This window comes from Emys orbicularis, chromosome 2, assembly GCF_028017835.1.
Source record: "Emys orbicularis isolate rEmyOrb1 chromosome 2, rEmyOrb1.hap1, whole genome shotgun sequence".
Taxonomy (NCBI): Eukaryota; Metazoa; Chordata; order Testudines; family Emydidae; genus Emys; species Emys orbicularis.
The window spans coordinates 4,237,942-4,254,953 of record NC_088684.1 but is presented as its reverse complement, the minus strand read 5'-3'; the positions used below and the strand labels follow the sequence as shown (position 1 = coordinate 4,254,953).

Below are 17,012 nucleotides of genomic sequence, written 5' to 3'. Positions count from 1 at the left end.
GAACTATCAAAAAAGAAAATCAATCTTCTGCTGGTGTGATCTGACTCAGATGGTGAAAATGACATGCATTGGTCTGCACTGCTTTGGATTGTTATTGAGCAGAACCTGTCATCAGCATGGATGCATGTCCACTGGAATGTTGGTTGAAGCATGAAGGGACATATGAATCTTTAGCACATCTAGCACGTAAGTATCTTGCGACGCCGGCTACAAAAGTGCCATGCGAACACCTGTTCTCAATTTCAGTTGACATTGTAAATAAGAAGAGGGCAGCATTATCTCCTGCAAATGTAAACAAACTTGTTTGTCTGTGCGATTGGCTGAATAAGAAGTAGGACTGAGTGGACTTGCAGGCTCTAAAATTTTACATTGTTTTGTTTTTGAATGGAGTTTTTTTGTACATAATTCTACATTTGTAAGTTCAATTTTCACAAGAAAGAGATTGCACTACAGTACTTGTATTAGGTGAATTGAAAATACTATTTCTTTTGTTATTTTACAGTGCAAATACTTTTAATCAAAAATAAATATAAAGTGAGCACTGTACACTTTGTATTCTGTATTGTAATTGAAATCAATATATTTGAAAATGTAGAAAACATCCACAAATATTTAAATAAATGGTATTCTGTTATTGTTTAACAGTGCGATTAATTGCGCGATTAATCACGATTAATTTTTTTAATTGCTTGACAGCCCTACTTATTATCTAAATCTACTGTAAGAGCAACCATCCGCAGCTCTTTTGATCTGTCCCCACTCTTCCATCCTGAAGCCTCCTAATCTTGGTTTGGTTCATCAGTTCTGCTTCTGGCAATCCCTGCTGGAGAATATGGAACCCAATCGACACTGTTTTACAGTCACTTTTCTTACCATGACTCTCCTGGAATCATGATGAAATTAATAATAATTAAGGGTGATTTGGGACTATCCCGATGGCTTTGTGGCGCGGGGGAAGGAGTGTCCATGAGCTGTCTGTGTGGGAGGCACGCAGGTGGTGATGGGCACAGTATGAAAATGTGGGTAAATCGATCACCACCCTTATAGAAAGGTCCTGTGGAAGGGGATGGACACTTATAACCTTTCGGCAGGGTTTTGGAATCTCCTGATGAATTTAACAGAAAATACTACTCCTTCTGTGAAATCTCATAGGACGGCTCCAAAAGGTGGGAATCGTCTGTTCTGTAGCATTTTAGAGTAATATCAACAGAATCCAGTTACATTTCTTTAGAACCCTCTTGGTTCCATGCCTATCAAATCCCATAGGGCTTTTCCGTGGGGAAAATGGGGTTTGGTTTAAACTGCTAAACAGCAGAGTCTAGCCCACGAAAGCTTATGCTCTAATAAATTTGTTAGTCTCTAAGGTGCCACAAGTACTCCTGTTCTTTTTCCCTTTCCTAGTTCACTCAATCTCTCCTATCTCCACCCTCCTCTTCCCCTCTCTAAAGCAGGGACTTGTCTTCTGACCAGCCAGAAGCCCATGCATTGGTGATGAGCTGGGGGCTTTCAGATCTCTGGTGCCCCCACCTTAGGCAGACGCCCCAGCAGCCTGTCCCCGGCTGTCCCCTGAAATGATCCCCCACCCAGAGCTGCCACACGTTATTTCTGCCTTGGCTCTTCGCTGCATAGTGCTGAAAGGAAATGTGGGAAGTCGCTGTCCTGCGCTGGGAACTGGCCTTGCCTGGTCTATGTGTGGGAGGATTCCCACTTCCCAGGTGGTCTCTGGGATGCACGCTGGGTTTGCAGGCGTGCAGAATAGGATCACAAGAGAGGAACCTGCAGCATGAATGGCCCCATTGTCTGCGGAGGGTGGGGGGGGATGAAGTTTCAGATGTCCTGAACAGCATGTCTTGTTTTGCAGCCAGTCTCGGTCAAGTACAAACGGCTGTGTTTAGTGTCAGGGATTTTGCTGCTTACTCTGGGCGTGAGCAATGGCCCCACTGGAACCATGCTCAGCAGGTACCCCGACGTTCAGTGCCATGCGCTTGTAAGGGGCCCGAAAATGAACAAAAGGTGCTTTGAGATGGCTCGTGTGTGGCTTTCATTCCGTAGGAGTTCTGCGTCAGTGGATGGAGAGATGTGAGCAGCGGAGCCAGGGTTAGGTCCCAGAATGGTGCTTGTACTTTGTATCCTGCTTTCTTTCACCCGTCTCTAGCTCTCCCGTTCTGATTCTCTCCCTCCTTTGATTATCTGCCATCTGTTACTATTTTCACTGAGACGCTCCTTCTCCTCCCTTTGCAGAGGTTGTCTCGGATCTGATGCTTTCCAGTCATGCATTAAGCAACATGACTAACATCTGCCACGTGTGATTCACTGATCCTCTCCCCACCAGACCAGGCGCATGATGACTAAACTGCTGGATGGGCCACCGTCTCCTCTCCCTTAGAGGAGGTTCCAATTCCCCCTCCCACCTTGTGTTTATTTGTGCTGGTCTCCAGATGTCGGAAGAACCAGCTTAAGAAGTTGTCCTTCTTCCCAATGACCCATTCCTCCATAGAACAGAAAAGCGGGGACAGCCCAGAATGACCCCACATGACTATATAGAGCAGGGGTGGCCGAACTTACTGATCGTCGAACTGCATACAACAATCTTCAGACGTTCGAGAACCAGGGCGCACCTGCCGGGGCTTGGGGCTTCAGCCCTGTGGGAGGTACCTGCCAGGGCTCAGGGCTTTAGCCCCACTCCTACTGAAGCCCCAAGCCCCCTCTCCCTGCTGGGAAGAAGCTGGAGGTGACATAGGGTCCCAAATTTTTGCCAGGGTTTGCTGGCCCCGCTCTGTCACATGATGCCGCCAGGCCCCCTCCCTGTACAGCAGCTGCTGGAGCTGTCAAGCTGGGAGCTGTGGCCCTGGGGAGAGGCAGCAGCAAACAGCTGGGAGCTGCAGGGCTGCCTCTACCCATCCCTGCAGCTCCCAGCTGTTTGCCGCTGCCTCTCCAGGCAGAACTAACACCTGGGAGCTGCAGGGAGGGGCCTCTGAGGGCAAGGGGGGGGGGTGTGTGCCTGGGGGTGTGTGACTCAAGCTGTTGTGGGGGGTGAACCTTTGAATTGTGCCCCCCACTCTCAGCAGGCACCAGTTGTCTCTGGCAGAAGCTCCTAGCCCCACCACCCCACTGCAGGGCAGAAGTCCCGAGCTTCCTCCCCCCCAGTCTCGTAGGTGGAGCATGGGGGGGCTCCACAAGCTGCACTTTAACTGTAAAAGAGCTGCATGTGGCTCACAAGATGCAGCTTGGCCACCCCAGATCTAGAGCCAGGACCTCTGAATGGCTCAGCTGAAGGGCATGGGCGGTGTATGAAACCTGTGGCTGGGGGAGGCTAGTCCCCAGCCACGCCCCTTCTGCCCAAGGCCCCGCCCCTTCCACGCACCCCGGAACCCACAGCCCCTCCAGGCTGGCTAGTGCCCGCAGGCCCCCCAGCCCCAGCACTCCGGGAGGGAGAGTGCGCGGCGCCGCTGCAGCCTCCTCAGTCCCGGGAAGGTGGGCGGCATGGCCTCAGCCCCTGGAGCCCACTGGCACCGCTGAAGCAGGGCCCTGGGGGCGGAGTGTGGGCGGGGTCACGCCTGGCTTTTTGGGGAGGCTGAAGGGGTTGCACTGGCGACTTGTGGGAAGCCTGCAGGACTGGCTCCAGGGTTTTTGCCGCCCCAAGCAGCAGAAGAAAAGAAAAAAAAGCCGCAATCGCAGCGGCAGCGGCAGCTTCACCGCGCCGCTTTCTTCTTCGGCGGGAATTCGGCGGCAGGTGCTTCCCTCCGAGAGGGACCCGCCGCCGAATTGCCGCCGAACAGCCCGATGTGCCGCCCCTTCCCCTTGGCCGCCCCAAGCACCTGCTTGCTGGGCTGGTGCCTGGAGCCGGCCCTGGAAGCCTGCTTGCTCTCTACGTCCACTCTCATATATAGGTGCTGCCCGTGGGCACTACAGGGCTCAGGATTTTCTCTCCTCTCTCCAGACACATACATATAAACCCGCAGATGCACACAGGCAGGCTCCCAGTTAGGGAGGTACACGCACACACAGGCACGGACCCAGTCACACCCACACACAAACACCCCCACGTGATGCTGGGAAGCTGTGGGTCTGGATAACTAACACAGTGGCACGTAGAGAAGTCCATTCTGGACCCCTCCCAGGCCTGGCCCCCTGCCCACTCCAGCTGCCCCCCAACCCCATCCCTGCCACTGGGTCACAAACCCAGCTGGAGCATTGCTGGAAATTCCCCAGGAAATGATCCATTTCCTGCTCGCTCCTGCAGCACAATAACCCCGCGCTGGCTGTCTCTTTCCACGTAGCGCTGATTGTTTCTCATTAATGGCAGGCTTTGCCGGACAAAGGGCCCCCAAGTTGTTTTCCTCCTGCGGCACTTATCGCATATCCTGAGGGCTCTTCCGAGGTTCATCACCATGCCGGCTGGCCCCTCCGGGAAGCACCCTTCTCAGCCTGAGATGCATTCAGTGTCCAGGAGAGGGGGCTTTCTTCCCCTATGGTCAGTCTCTTGCCCTCCCTTGTCATAATGTCACCCACAGCCTCTGACCTCTCTTCCTGTGCCCCAGGGCTGCACCTTCTCCCCTGCTAGAAGGCAAGGCCACGAGCAGGGCAGCGGGAGAACTGTGAAGAGACACTGGAGAAGGAGAGTGGAAGTTACAAGATTTTGCCATTCAGGGCAGCAGCCGTAAGCCATACCAGCCCCTACGCCAGCAACAGGCCCAGAATCCTAGACGTGAGAGAGCGAATTTCGGCTGCCTGTCCAGTCTAGTCTTCAGTGCCTCAAACAGCGGGACTTTCGCGCTTTCCTTGGCAGCCTCGTCCCCTGACTACCACAGGGGTTCGCAAACCTTTCCAGCAGGTGGGCCACATCTTAGTAGAGAGATTCCCTCCTGGGCAGCCCCCCTTCCATTCACAAGTATGAGGACATTTCACCTCTCATTCATGATCCTGGAAACCGCCTCTCCTCCCAGCATCCCTGTGGCAACTGCAGCAAACGCTGATGGGAAAGTAACATTTTTAGCTTTCTGGACTATGACATAGCAGCTGGAAACAAGCAGGAGGAACCAGCATCAGGGGACCAGCCAGCTTTCTACAGGCCATCAGCAAATGCTCTGAGGCCCACAGTTTGGGATCCACTGGCTTAGTAGATCGCATTGCTAGAAAACATTCCCTGCGACCCAGGTGAAATTTTACTGTGGTTAATTCCGTTCTCGCACTCTTGGGCCATCCGGAACACTTGCTCTCGCTTCATGTCCATGACCTTGTTCTCCTAGGTGGTTAGCGCCGTCCCCCTTTGTGTTCATTTGGCCAGGCCAAAAGGATTTAATTCTTCAGTCTTCCCATGTAAATCCCCTGCCTGGTGGCCAAATCCACATGCAGCCACGCTGCTGGCCCAACAGCATCTGTGGGATGTCAGACGGGGAACTGAGGCACTGGGAGATTAAGTGACACTTTCATGGTCACACAGTGAGTCTGTGGCAGGGCAGGGAATTGAACCTAGGTTGCCAGAGTTCCAGTGCCTGAACCACAAGCCCGCCCTTCTCTGTCCTCCCTCTCGTAGCCAGCCACCGGGTTGGACAGTGCTTTTCAAACCCATCGTTAGACGTGGCCTCAGCCCCAAAGAGCTTCCGATCTCCTTTCAATGGAAGAAAGGTGATTTACAGCGAGGGGAGCTGTGGTCGATCTGCCGTAACCAATGGCTGGCCCCAAGGAGTGGGTTTTCAGGAGATTATTAGCACTGCCGTGCCCGTAAGGTCAATGAAAGTCACGGTGTCTGTAACAGGGCCGGCCTTAGGGAAAATGGACCCTGGGCAAACTTGTATTTTGGTGCCCCTGGCCCCCGCTGCCTCCCCATCCACCCTCCATTGCCCCGGCCCCTTCTGCCTCCCCAGGGTCCCCATTGCCCCCAGGCCCTGCTGCCTCCCCACACTTTTCCCCGAACTCCCTTCCACAGACTTGCACCCAGGCCCACCCCTCTTGACCATGGCGGCTGGAGAGCGGCGGCTGCTGGTCGGGCACCCAGCTCTGAAGGCAGCGCCGCCGCTAGCAGCAGTGCAGAAGTAAGGGTGTCAATACCATACCATGACACCCTTACTTCTGCGCTGCTGCCGGTGTCGGTGCTGCCTTCAGAGCTGGGTGGCCGGAGAGCGGCAGCTGCTGGCCGGCATCCCAGAGGTGCCGGGGCTATGAACTGCCAAGCCTAGAGCTCAGCCCTGGCAAGCCCAGCACAAATTAAGCACTGACACCCCCCGACCACAGTGCCCTGGGCAGTCGCCCACCTATAAGGCCAGCCCTGGTCTGTAATGCTGGCAATCCCCTCGGGACAGTGCTGGGCTCTGACCCCGTCTCTACTATTCCTGCTCTGTTTAGAGTGACTGGACATTGCCTGTGTCAAATAGAATGGAACATATAATCACAAAAGACCAATCTTTCTTAACCACTGGCACCAGACACAAATGAAGGGTAGAACAGTGTATCTTACTGGCCTGGGCTTCATGCACACAGGGGTCCCTAAAGCGCAGGATTTCCAACACGTGCCTTTGTGCAACCATTACGGCACCGATCAACGCCCCTTACTGGCTGCACCCACCCTGGGCTGGCATACCACGAGGTGCCCATTGAACCAGTTCTCATAAGTAACAGCTGGAAATGCTGTCTCTGAAACGCTGAGAAAGAGCCCAGCACGGAAACCCCACCCTACTGACCCACGGTCTGTGTCTTTATATAGAGAGGATAATAAGAGTGCACTGAGAGAGAAACACCCTGTGGTTAGGGCTCAGGGGTTTTAAATTGCCACCTTTGGGCAGACGTCTCAGATTGGCCCAGAGGAGCATTCCTCTTTAGAGAAAGCAGGCAAAGAAGACGAGCTATGAGATGTGCTGTCATGATAGTGCACAGTGTAGAGAAAGCCGGTTGGAGGCCTCTGTTTACCCCGTCCCAGCATTACAAGAACTCGGCAACTAGGATGAAAGGAGGCACTTTCTCAAGCCACTGTGGAACTCCCTGCCTCATGTGAAGGCATGTCGCTCTGCACGACCCAGAAAAAAAACCCAGAGAGTCACATGACCACGGCGCCGTTACAGCACTGAGGAGAAATAGAGCTCTGAATGGGGAGTGCCAGGGGACTTGGGGGCAGGCCTGGGGCCCTAAAGACTACGGAGTGGACAAGTATGAAGTCCTCCTTTGGGCATGCTGAGGGGTGTGCGAGGTGATTTACAGAGCCACCGATCTACCATAGAGTAACTCCGGACCATGTTCTAGTTAGAATTGATCATTCCTCAGAGGCAGGACGTTTTCTGTATTTTCTGCATTGTTCTTTCTGGGCCAGGGTGAGGGGTGTTTCTTTCCTATTCCATACAGCCGGAAGAGCAGTGAGGGATCTTTCCCCCTCAGCATCGAAGGCCTTCCTTTCTCCCAGGCCTGAGTTCATCGATCAATCCTATTCTATTCCGGCCTAGTCTGTTCCGGTTCTTACGTTACAGAGCCTTTGAGGGCCTTCCAGAAGTGCATTGCACAACGTGACTAATATCTGTCCCCTGGGGGTCTTTTGTCTCTCCCTCCCCCAGGAGAAATCACGGGGGAGGAAGGGTTGGTTTCAGTTCTTTTAATAACTGACCATATTCCATGTGTGGTGTGCTATGTGTTTCCACGCCCTCTGTTCGCCAAGCCAGTCCTTTCCCCTAAGCCTTGCTCTTTGTTTGTGTTCAGTTGTTTCCTGAACCATCCCAGAATAGAGTCGGGGAAATGGGCTGTCTGGGTGTCTCCTCGGAGAGGAAAAGCTGCAGAATTCGTTTCTGATTCTGCTGTCAGCTCCTATTCCGCAGAACAGGGGGACTGGATGCTGCCTTGCATTTCTGTGTGCTGCCTTGTTATCCCACCAGCCAGGAACTCCGCAGTTCTGATCCCAGCTCTGTCACTAACTCCCTCTATAGCTTTGAGCCAGTGACGGGGCCTGGAATGGCATGGGATATGGTTCCATCGAAGCTGGAGGTGGCATTTCCAGCTCAGGTAGAAGTTGCTAAAAAATACCAACGTCGCTGCGGCTGCATGGGCCCCGCCCCGTCTGAAATCTTGTATACTCGCAGCAGCTAGCCTGTCCCGCTGCCCATGCAGCCGTGGCTATTTTTAGTGTCTACCCAAGTGCCTATTTTTGTGTCTAGCCACGCTGGAAATGCCAGCTCCAGCGTCCATGTAGCCAGGATGTCGTAATATCGAGGGGAAGGATGTGGCCTAGCCGGGATACCGCTCCCAGTCTGGGGAGCTCAGAAAGATGTTGACTCCTCTGGCCAATTAAGAAGCAACTTTGAGGGCTCCATAGGAAGTCCTACCCCTCCTGCGCTGGAAGGGGATGGCTGGTATGTGGGACAACAATGTGAAGAGGGTGATGGGATGTATTCCTTGGGCACGTGGAGGGTAGATCTGAAAAACAAAGCAGGGAAAGCTAGGGTGGATCTGAGTGTCCTGTGGACTATAAAGGGACATGGGGCCTTTGACCTCTAGGTCACCAATTCGGAGTCAATCCCTGGGGAAAGTTGTTGCCAGCAGTGTTGGCTGTTTCCTGTCCTGTATGAAATGAGTTTGGCTGGCCTCAGTCCATTCTAAGCACACACATTGCAAAACCCACTACCTCCACTGGCACTCATTAGCTCCTTTCTTAGCAACCTCATCCACGGGCCTAGACTTGACTGGAGCATGGAGACTTGAACTTCCCCCTCAGCCCTTGAGTTGGTCCATCGAGGCAGGGCGGGGATGCAGAGTGGGGGGCTGGGGGAGACCTGGCTTTGCCACTGGCTGCGCTGTACCTGCTCTGCAGATAAGCACGAGACTTCATGCCCCAAGTGTGTGAATGTGGCACTTTTCCCCTGCCCTGGCTAGACCTGGACAAATCACCATGAGAAATATGCAAAGAGAGAGGAAAGGAGTGAGAACAAGGGGGGGTCAGGGAAAGACGGAGAGGGCTGGAGAAGGCAGAGGGGAGGAAACAGATGGGGGAAATCAGAGATATCGAGATGAACGTCACATGCCAGTTGGGAAGTTGAGAATCCCCCCCCTCCCCTCCCACCACGGGGGCAGGGCATGGCAGGGACAGATTAGGCAGGGCTATCTGCTTCCACACTGCTGCTTACCTCATCTGTTGTCATCCTAAGTGAAACTGATTAGCAGAGAGAGAGAGAGACACTTCCCTGTTCAAAGGTGACCTATGTGGAGATAAGGGGGCAGATGGAGGCAGAGGGAAGGGAAGGCTGCGCCCTGTGAAATTCCTATATGTGCAGGAAGTGGTGTCGGTGACTCAGTAAACAGTGAAGATAGCGCAGTGTCAGGGGGCACTGCACTGCAGGAAGGGGTGATGGTGATGCATGAGGGGGCTCTCTCCCCCGTCAGTTAGTACTAGGGGTGCTGTGCTGCAGGGATTGGGGTGGGTGGCTCAGTAGGGGGCGCTCTCTTCTTCGAGTCAGTGATGACCCCGGTGTCAGGTGGTGCCTTTCAGAGGAGAGGTGGCCATTAAAGATCCCCTGGCACTTTCTGCCAGCAGCTGGAGGTGCTAAGCTGGGTGTCCTGGGCACAAGCCAACTCAGGTAACAACATTCAGCGCAGTTCCTATTGCGTTTGGGATTCTCCTTCCCTTCGTGTCCTAAACCGTTGCGTCGTGTTCCTGTGCATTGCTCAGTAATTGCTGGGCTCCACTCCAGAGCTGGCTGCATTTCAACTGTGGGCGAAGAGATCCCCGTGTACTAGGGAGCAACAACAGTCACTCCATAATTAAGGCTGCAACTGAGTTTCCATGATATAAAGACAGTTTTGCCTTCCCACCTCTAAAATCTATGGAAAAGATCTATTGACCTCAAACCTGACAGGTGAGATCTGGTCTCACGGTAGAGTTGTTGTGCACAATTTGAAGCGACTGAGACCAGGGCTTCCTGAATTATGAGTCTCTGAACACAAAGGCAGTAAACACAATTCCCAGATTCTCCCAATTCATTTTGCCAGTGTGTAGCACAAACTCAGACGGCAGGAGAGAGATCCAGTCCCTACTGTTGGTGGGACCTAGTGGCCAGAGCCAACATTCAGTTGGTCAAAGTCCAGTTTCAGGAGCTACTAGAATTAGATGGAGTGACCCCGCGGGGGCCAGCCACTCTGATGAGTTCAGGGAAGCCTGTCACAGGGCTGCCGGAGACCTGCACTTTCCCTTTGTGAAAGAAGCTTCTAACCTGTTTCCTTGCAGAGGCATGGCTGGATCCTCTGCCAGTGCTGATCAATAGTGTCAGTGGAAAACCGATTTTCCATTCGAGACCTCACAAGGGGGCTCTCCGTTCCCGCAGATGTCAGAATGCCAAGGGGAGGGGGGTACCCCAGGATATCCTTCCCTCCCAGAGCTCCCTGATTTCACCCCATCCCCACCTCCCTGAGGAATCTTCTGAGGTCTGTAGGGAGGGGCCGTCTAGAGAGCTAGGAATGGAGGCTGCAGAGGGCAGGAGGTTGGGTGGATGTCCCCCACATACACACGCCCCACTGCCTGAGCCTCTGGATTCCTGCTGTCCCCACTCAGACACTCAGCCAGTCCTTGTGGGGCACCTGCCTGACATGAGTGGGACGTCAGAGCAAGGTGTCGCTGCCAGGAGCATAGGAAAGCAGAGTGGGGGCACCAGAGGAAGGAATTATTTCACAGGCGGTTGGCGACAGGGATCAGACACTCAATCCAGGGAGAGGGAAGCGGACTGGATCGCAGGGAAGGGGACGTTGGCCTTATCAGAGGGAACGGCTTCTACAGCTCACCCCAGCCCTGTAAACCCTGCTGACACCCTGGCATGCCTCCAGGAGAGCTAAGCAGGGGTCTAACCCTGATGCTGTGGGTGCAGGTTACCCAGCCAGGACATAGCCCCTTGCACTCTGCACAGGGAAACCACCTCTGCATCTCCATGGGGGGCAGGACAGAGTGCCCTAGGGGGCTGCTCTGTCCAGCCCAGCCTGAGACCCCCGGTCCCCAGCTCTGTGCAGCCCCCGCGGACCCCGTGCCCCTCCAGACCTGCTGGGAGATTTCCTCGCCTTGGCTGCGCTGCCAGCATCAGACTTGGCAGCCGACGCGGGTGACGTTGTCAGTTTCCTGACAGCATTCTGGTGTTACCAGGGTAACCCGACTGCTAGCGAAGGAGGCCTGACCTCTGGGAGCTGTTTACCAGCCAGAGAGAGACACCAGTGCCAATGGAGCTGGGAGGAGCTGCTCTCGCTCCGAGGCTGGCATCTTCCTTCCTGGCACCTGCAGCGGGGGTGCCCAGTGCCTGCACCACCATCAGCCTCCTCCGTCCCATCCCCCAGCACAGGGGTGCCCAGTGCCCACACCCCTGCCAGCCTCCTCCGTCGCATCCCCCTAGCACAGGGGTGCCCAGTGCCCACACCCCTGCCAGCCTCCTCCGTCCTATCCCCCAGCACAGGGGTGCCCGGTGCCCGCACTCCTGCCAGCCTCCTCCGTCCCATCCCCCTAGCACAGGGGTGCCCAGTGCCTGCACTCCTGCCAGCCTCCTCCGTCCCATCCCCCCAGCACAGGGGTGCCCAGTGCCCACACCCCTGCCAGCCTCCTCCGTCCTATCCCCCAGCACAGGGGTGCCCGGTGCCCGCACTCCTGCCAGCCTCCTCCGTCCCATCCCCCTAGCACATGGCTGCCCAGTGCCTGCACTCCTGCCAGCCTCCTCCGTCCCATCCCCTAGCACAGGGGTGCCTGGTGCCTGCACTCCTGCCAGCCTCCTCCGTCCCATCCCCCAGCACAGGGGTGCTCAGTGCCCACACCCCTGCCAGCCTCCTCCATCCCATCCCCCAACACAGAGGTGCCCAGTGCCCACACTCCTGCCAGCCTACTCCGTCCCATCCCCCAGCACAGGGGTGCCCGGTGCCCACACCCTGCCAGCCTCCTCCGTCCCATCCCCCGGCACAGGGGTGCTCAGTGCCCGCACTCCTGCCAGCCTCCTCCGTCCCATCCCCCAGCACAGGGGTGCCCGGTGCCCGCACTCCTGCCAGCCTCCTCCGTCCCATCCCCTGGCACAGAGGTGCCCAGTGCCCACACACCTGTCAGCCTCCTCCGTCCCATCCCCCAGCACAGGGGTGCCCAGTGCCCACACCCCTGCCAGCATCCTCCATCCCATCCCCCAGCAGAGGGGTGCCCAGTGCCCACACCCCTGCCAGCATCCTCCATCCCATCCCCCAGCACAGGGGTGCCCAGTGCCCACACCCCTGCTACCCTCCTCCGTCCCATCCCCCAGCACAGGAGTGCCCAGTGCCCACACCCCTGCCAGCCTCCGTCCCATCCCCTAGCACAGGGGTGCCCAGTGCCCACACCCCTGCCAGCATCCTCCATCCCATCCCCCAGCAGAGGGGTGCCCAGTGCCCACACCCCTGCCAGCATCCTCCATCCCATCCCCCAGCACAGGGGTGCCCGGTGCCCGCACTCCTGCCAGCCTCCTCCGTCCCATCCCCCAGCACAGGGGTGCCTGGTGCCTGCACTCCTGCCAGCCTCCTCCGTCCCATCCCCCAGCACAGGGGTGCTCAGTGCCCACACCCCTGCCAGCCTCCTCCATCCCATCCCCCAGCACAGAGGTGTTCAGTGCCCGCACTCCTGCCAGCCTACTCCGTCCCATCCCCCAGCACAGGGGTGCCCGGTGCCCGCACTCCTGCCAGCCTCCTCCATCCCATCCCCTAGCACAGGGGTCCCCAGTGCCCACACCCCTGCCAGCCTCCTCCGTCCCATCCCCCAGCACAGAGGTGCCCAGTGCCCACACTCCTGCCAGCCTCCTCCATCCCATCCCCTAGCACAGGGGTCCCCAGTGCCCACACCTCTGCCAGCCTCCTCCATCCCATCCCCTAGCACAGGGGTGCCTGCACCCCCCGTCAGCCTGCCCCATCCCATCCCCCGACACAGGGGTGTCCATATCAGCCTCACAGGGCTCTCTCAGCAGTGATTAATTTGTCAGGGATTAGAATAAGAGAAATAGGATCACATCTGTCCAGTGCCCCAGGGCCCGGTTCCCTGCACCGGGCCCAAGACTCCTCTGCCCCCTACCCATAGTCCTGGGCTTCAGTCCTCTCTGTCCCGCGCCCTGTGTCTCATTCACACTGGGCAGCATGAGTGCCGGTTGGATCGGTAGCTCTTGACCCCCCTCAGCCCAGGTGTAAACGGGGACCCAAGGTGCAGGGCAGGAAGCAATCAGCTCTCCGGGACCCCATCCCCGTTCCAGTGTGACCCCACCTCAGCCCAGTCCCCTGTGCAGGGTCTCACCCATTCTCGCCCCATTTCCCAGTGACTCCATGAGCCATTGTCCCACTGGCTCCTGCCCCTCGCTTGGGCCCATCCCCCACTCCCAGGCTGTTTTGCGTGGCGGGGGGTGAGCAGGTGCATGTGCATATGGTGGAGACTGGCCGAGGGTTTCCGTAACCCCTGCCTGGCGCTCTGCCCAGCCGATCAGAGCCCTTCCCCATGGCATGGCCAGGAGGCGTGTGTTAAAGACATGGCAGAAAGGCCCCCACCCCACTCCCAGGGAGCCCAGCATTCACTTCTGACTTCCCAGTTGGCTGCCCCCTGCCCTGGATCAGGCCCTGAATTTATTTCCCAGCCCCTGCTCTCAGCTCTGCCTCCTCATGTCTTCTGTCCATGCCAGTCAATCCCTTTGGAAGGCACCCAGTGGCCGCAGCTCAGCGGCCGCAGCTCAAGGCCCCCCCCTTGCAGTGGGGCCCCCGGGAAAGAGACTGAAAGATGGGCAGGGGTCTGGTGATCTTGTCCACATTCCAGAGTGGGCCTGGGAGTGGAGCAGGGCGGCCTTCCTCTTGTTTCCTTATTGATGAGGTTGGTAAAGCACTAGCTCGCTTTCCCCTCCATCTGAGATGCCTGTGACATTTGTGGGGGTGAATCAAGGTGTCCAGGGCGAATCGCTACCACCTGCTTACAGCGGGAGGGACCCCGGTCGGTGCCCACCAGGGGAAGGAGCCAGCTGCTGGCAACACAAGCCCCGCTCTTCCCCAATACAGCCTAGCAATTTACACACCCCGCTTGGTTACACTCGAGTGCCCAGTCTCGCGGCTTCTGGACACCCGCACTGCCCAACGAGCCGCTGCCTCTGGGGAAGCAGTGCCCGCCCCCCTCGTTCACTGGGGTCACCTCAGTTCAACACGCTCCTTAGCATAAGGCACTTAGACGTGTCTAGTAAAACCAAAGTGACGTTTATTTGCCCGAGCTTGAGATAAAGATTTAAATAAAAGCAAGTATAAGGATCGGGGTGCTGGAACAGGGGACCAGGGGGCTATGCCCTCCCACTTTTTACCAGGCATAAGGGCAAGCAACAGGGGGGAGAGGGCGGAGAGGAGCGAGTGGAGGGTGGGGTCTTGGGGGGAAGAGGTGGTTTGAGGGCGGGGCCTTGGAGGGAAGGAGCAGCAGGGGGCAGGGCAGCAGGGGGAAGGGGCAGCAGGGGGCGGGGCCTCAGGGGACGGGGCCGCAGGGGGCGAGGGAGGGGCCTTGGGGGGAAGGGGCAACGTGGGGGCAGGGCCATGGTTCAGACACTGGTGGCCCCCCCACCTTTAGGGAGCTTCTGTTGCCCCTGATAAGAATTTGGCAGCATATGGTGACAGATAAAAGAAAAATCTAAAACAGTCTAGAGCCCGTAGTTATTAACCGGTTCCTTTCCTGTCTGATAAGGTGATTCTCACCCAATGGTCAGTCCCTGCAGCGTTTGTCCAGTCCTGCGCTCTGGGATCCGCCTTTCCTGCGGGCAGAGCCACTTCCGTAATGGAGAACAGCTCGTACCCTTTCTCCTCTTACGCAGCCCCAGACTTTTGTCTCGTTTGTTAACTTCGGTTCACCCCTGAAGTCCCCTATTTAGAGTCCAGCTGAATGCTCCAGCCTGACCTGACCCAGGGCTAGTCAATTATGCTGTGTTGACTGACTCAGCTCTGAGACTCATCCCGCCTGGGATGGCATGTTTTACCTCCAGCAGATTTGGAGCATGATAGTCTACATCAGGGGTGGGCAAACTTTTTGGCCCAAGGGCCACATTGGGGTTACAAAACTGTATGGAGTGCCGGGTAGGGAAGGCTGTGCCTCCCCAAACAGCCCTGGCCCCTACCCCCTATCCAACCCCTCCCACTTCCCGCCCCCTGACTGCCCCCCTCAGAATCGCTGACCCATCCACCACCACCCCCGCTTCTTGTCCCCTAACTGCCCCGTCCCGGGACCCCCCGCTGCTAACCGCCCCCGGGACCCCACCCCCTATCCAACTCCCCTGCTCCCTGTTCCCTGACTGCCCCGACCCCTATCCACACCCCTACCCCTTGACAGGCCCCCCCGGGACCCCACGCCTATCCAACTCCCCCGTTCCCTGACCCCTATCCACACCGCCGCCTTTTGACAGGCCCCCTGGGACCCCACGCCTATCCAACCACCCCCTGCTCCCTGTCCCTTGACTACCCCCCCTCCCCGGCAGAACCTCCGCCCCATCCAACCGTTCCTTGTCCCCTGACTGCCCCCCGGGACCCTCCGCCCCTTATCCAACCCCCCAGGCCCAGGCCCGGCCCTGGCCCCCTTACCACGCTGCTCAGAGCAGCATGTCTGGCAGCTGCGCCACCCGGCCAGAGCTAGACATGCTGCCGCTCTGCTCGGCAGGAGCGCGCAACCCCGTCACCCATAGCACTGCCCGCGCAGTGGTGTGGCTGCGGGAGAGGGGCCGGGCAGGATGGTCCCCCGGGCCAGATGTGGCCTGCGGGCCATAGTTTGCCCACCTCTGGTCTACATGTTACATGACTCTAAAATGGTTTCCTGTACAAACACCCCACAATACCCATGAGAACCAGCTAGTGCTTAGCTTTGGCAGAGACCCCACAGTGACAGGACCCTTTGAGTGCAATATCGAGATGGGCAGGGCTGTGTCACACATCCATGGGCTCTCTCCATTCTGACTCCATGGCTGAGACAAGTCTGCCTGGCACGCAGCTTCACCAGCAATGACGCTGGTCGATCTGCAAGCTCCATTCTTGTGGCTTCCGCCATTCGAGAATCCCACCATGGAAGGATAGGCCGGTCATACCCAGTGGCTTAGCTGTTAAAAATATGCATCTGGAGGACACTGACATGTCCCCTCTCGCCGAATGAAAGCCAGCCTCGTGCAGCAGGGCACCGCTTAACTCCTTCTCCAGCCCTAATGGGGTTTAGACTTAAGCAAGACTTGACTAGGCCCCCGCCCAGGGGTGAAATTCCCCCTCAGTCTTTACTCAGGCAAAACTCCCACAGCCCTCAGAGAGAGCTTTGCCTAAATAAAGTTACCAGGCCTTTGCCCAGCAGTCTTTAAAATAACTTTCTCGTCTTTGAATTGCAGCCCCGTTGCAAACATGAAACCATTTTACTCCAGGTTTGTTATTGTAGGGTTGCTTCTGAGTGCTGGGCTGTGCCCTCTGCTCTCTCGTTTGTTTACATTCATATTTACGATACATCGGCTTGGCCGAATTTGATTTTTTAATATGTACTTTTGATGGATAATGTTCATTTTTAAGCATTTAAAAAATGCTTATCCATTTAATTTTTCACAACAGCACAAAATTAAGGGTTTTTAAGCATTGTTTTAGTTGTATCGATATACCTTTTCACAGTGGGGGAAATTATCAGGATGGGTCAGACAATAGGGGAGGTCAGACCATAATTAGTTCATGACTGAGATTCAAAAAATTAAAGTTGTGTAATTGTTCACACACAAACTGGCTGCGTTACGTCAAAGCATAGCAAGCAAATACCCTAAAAGCAAACTCTCAAGAAGCATTTTTCGTACTTTGCCTAGCTGTCAATTTCAGTTATTATCAGTGGAAAGATTTGTTGTTGGTTTGTTTGTGTGCAGGGAAATCAACCTCACCAGTAAAACCAGAATCCTTCCAAGGCTCACAATACATAAGCGATGCTGCAGAGCTCCACTGCGGACCTACTTGCAGAGCTGACCCACACGGAAAACCTATATCTTGCAGAAAGTGGTCATGCAACAACAGGCTTCCCTCTGAGATGGCATAGACCCAAAATC

At 56.2% G+C, this 17,012-nt stretch overlaps 1 protein-coding gene across 1 annotated transcript in view; it reads left to right on the top strand.

The window, feature by feature from the left end:
- Nucleotides 1-17,012, top strand: part of LOC135874120 (1-phosphatidylinositol 4,5-bisphosphate phosphodiesterase gamma-1-like) — a 78,357-nt gene that overhangs the window by 21,189 nt on the left and 40,156 nt on the right. The window lies entirely within an intron of this gene.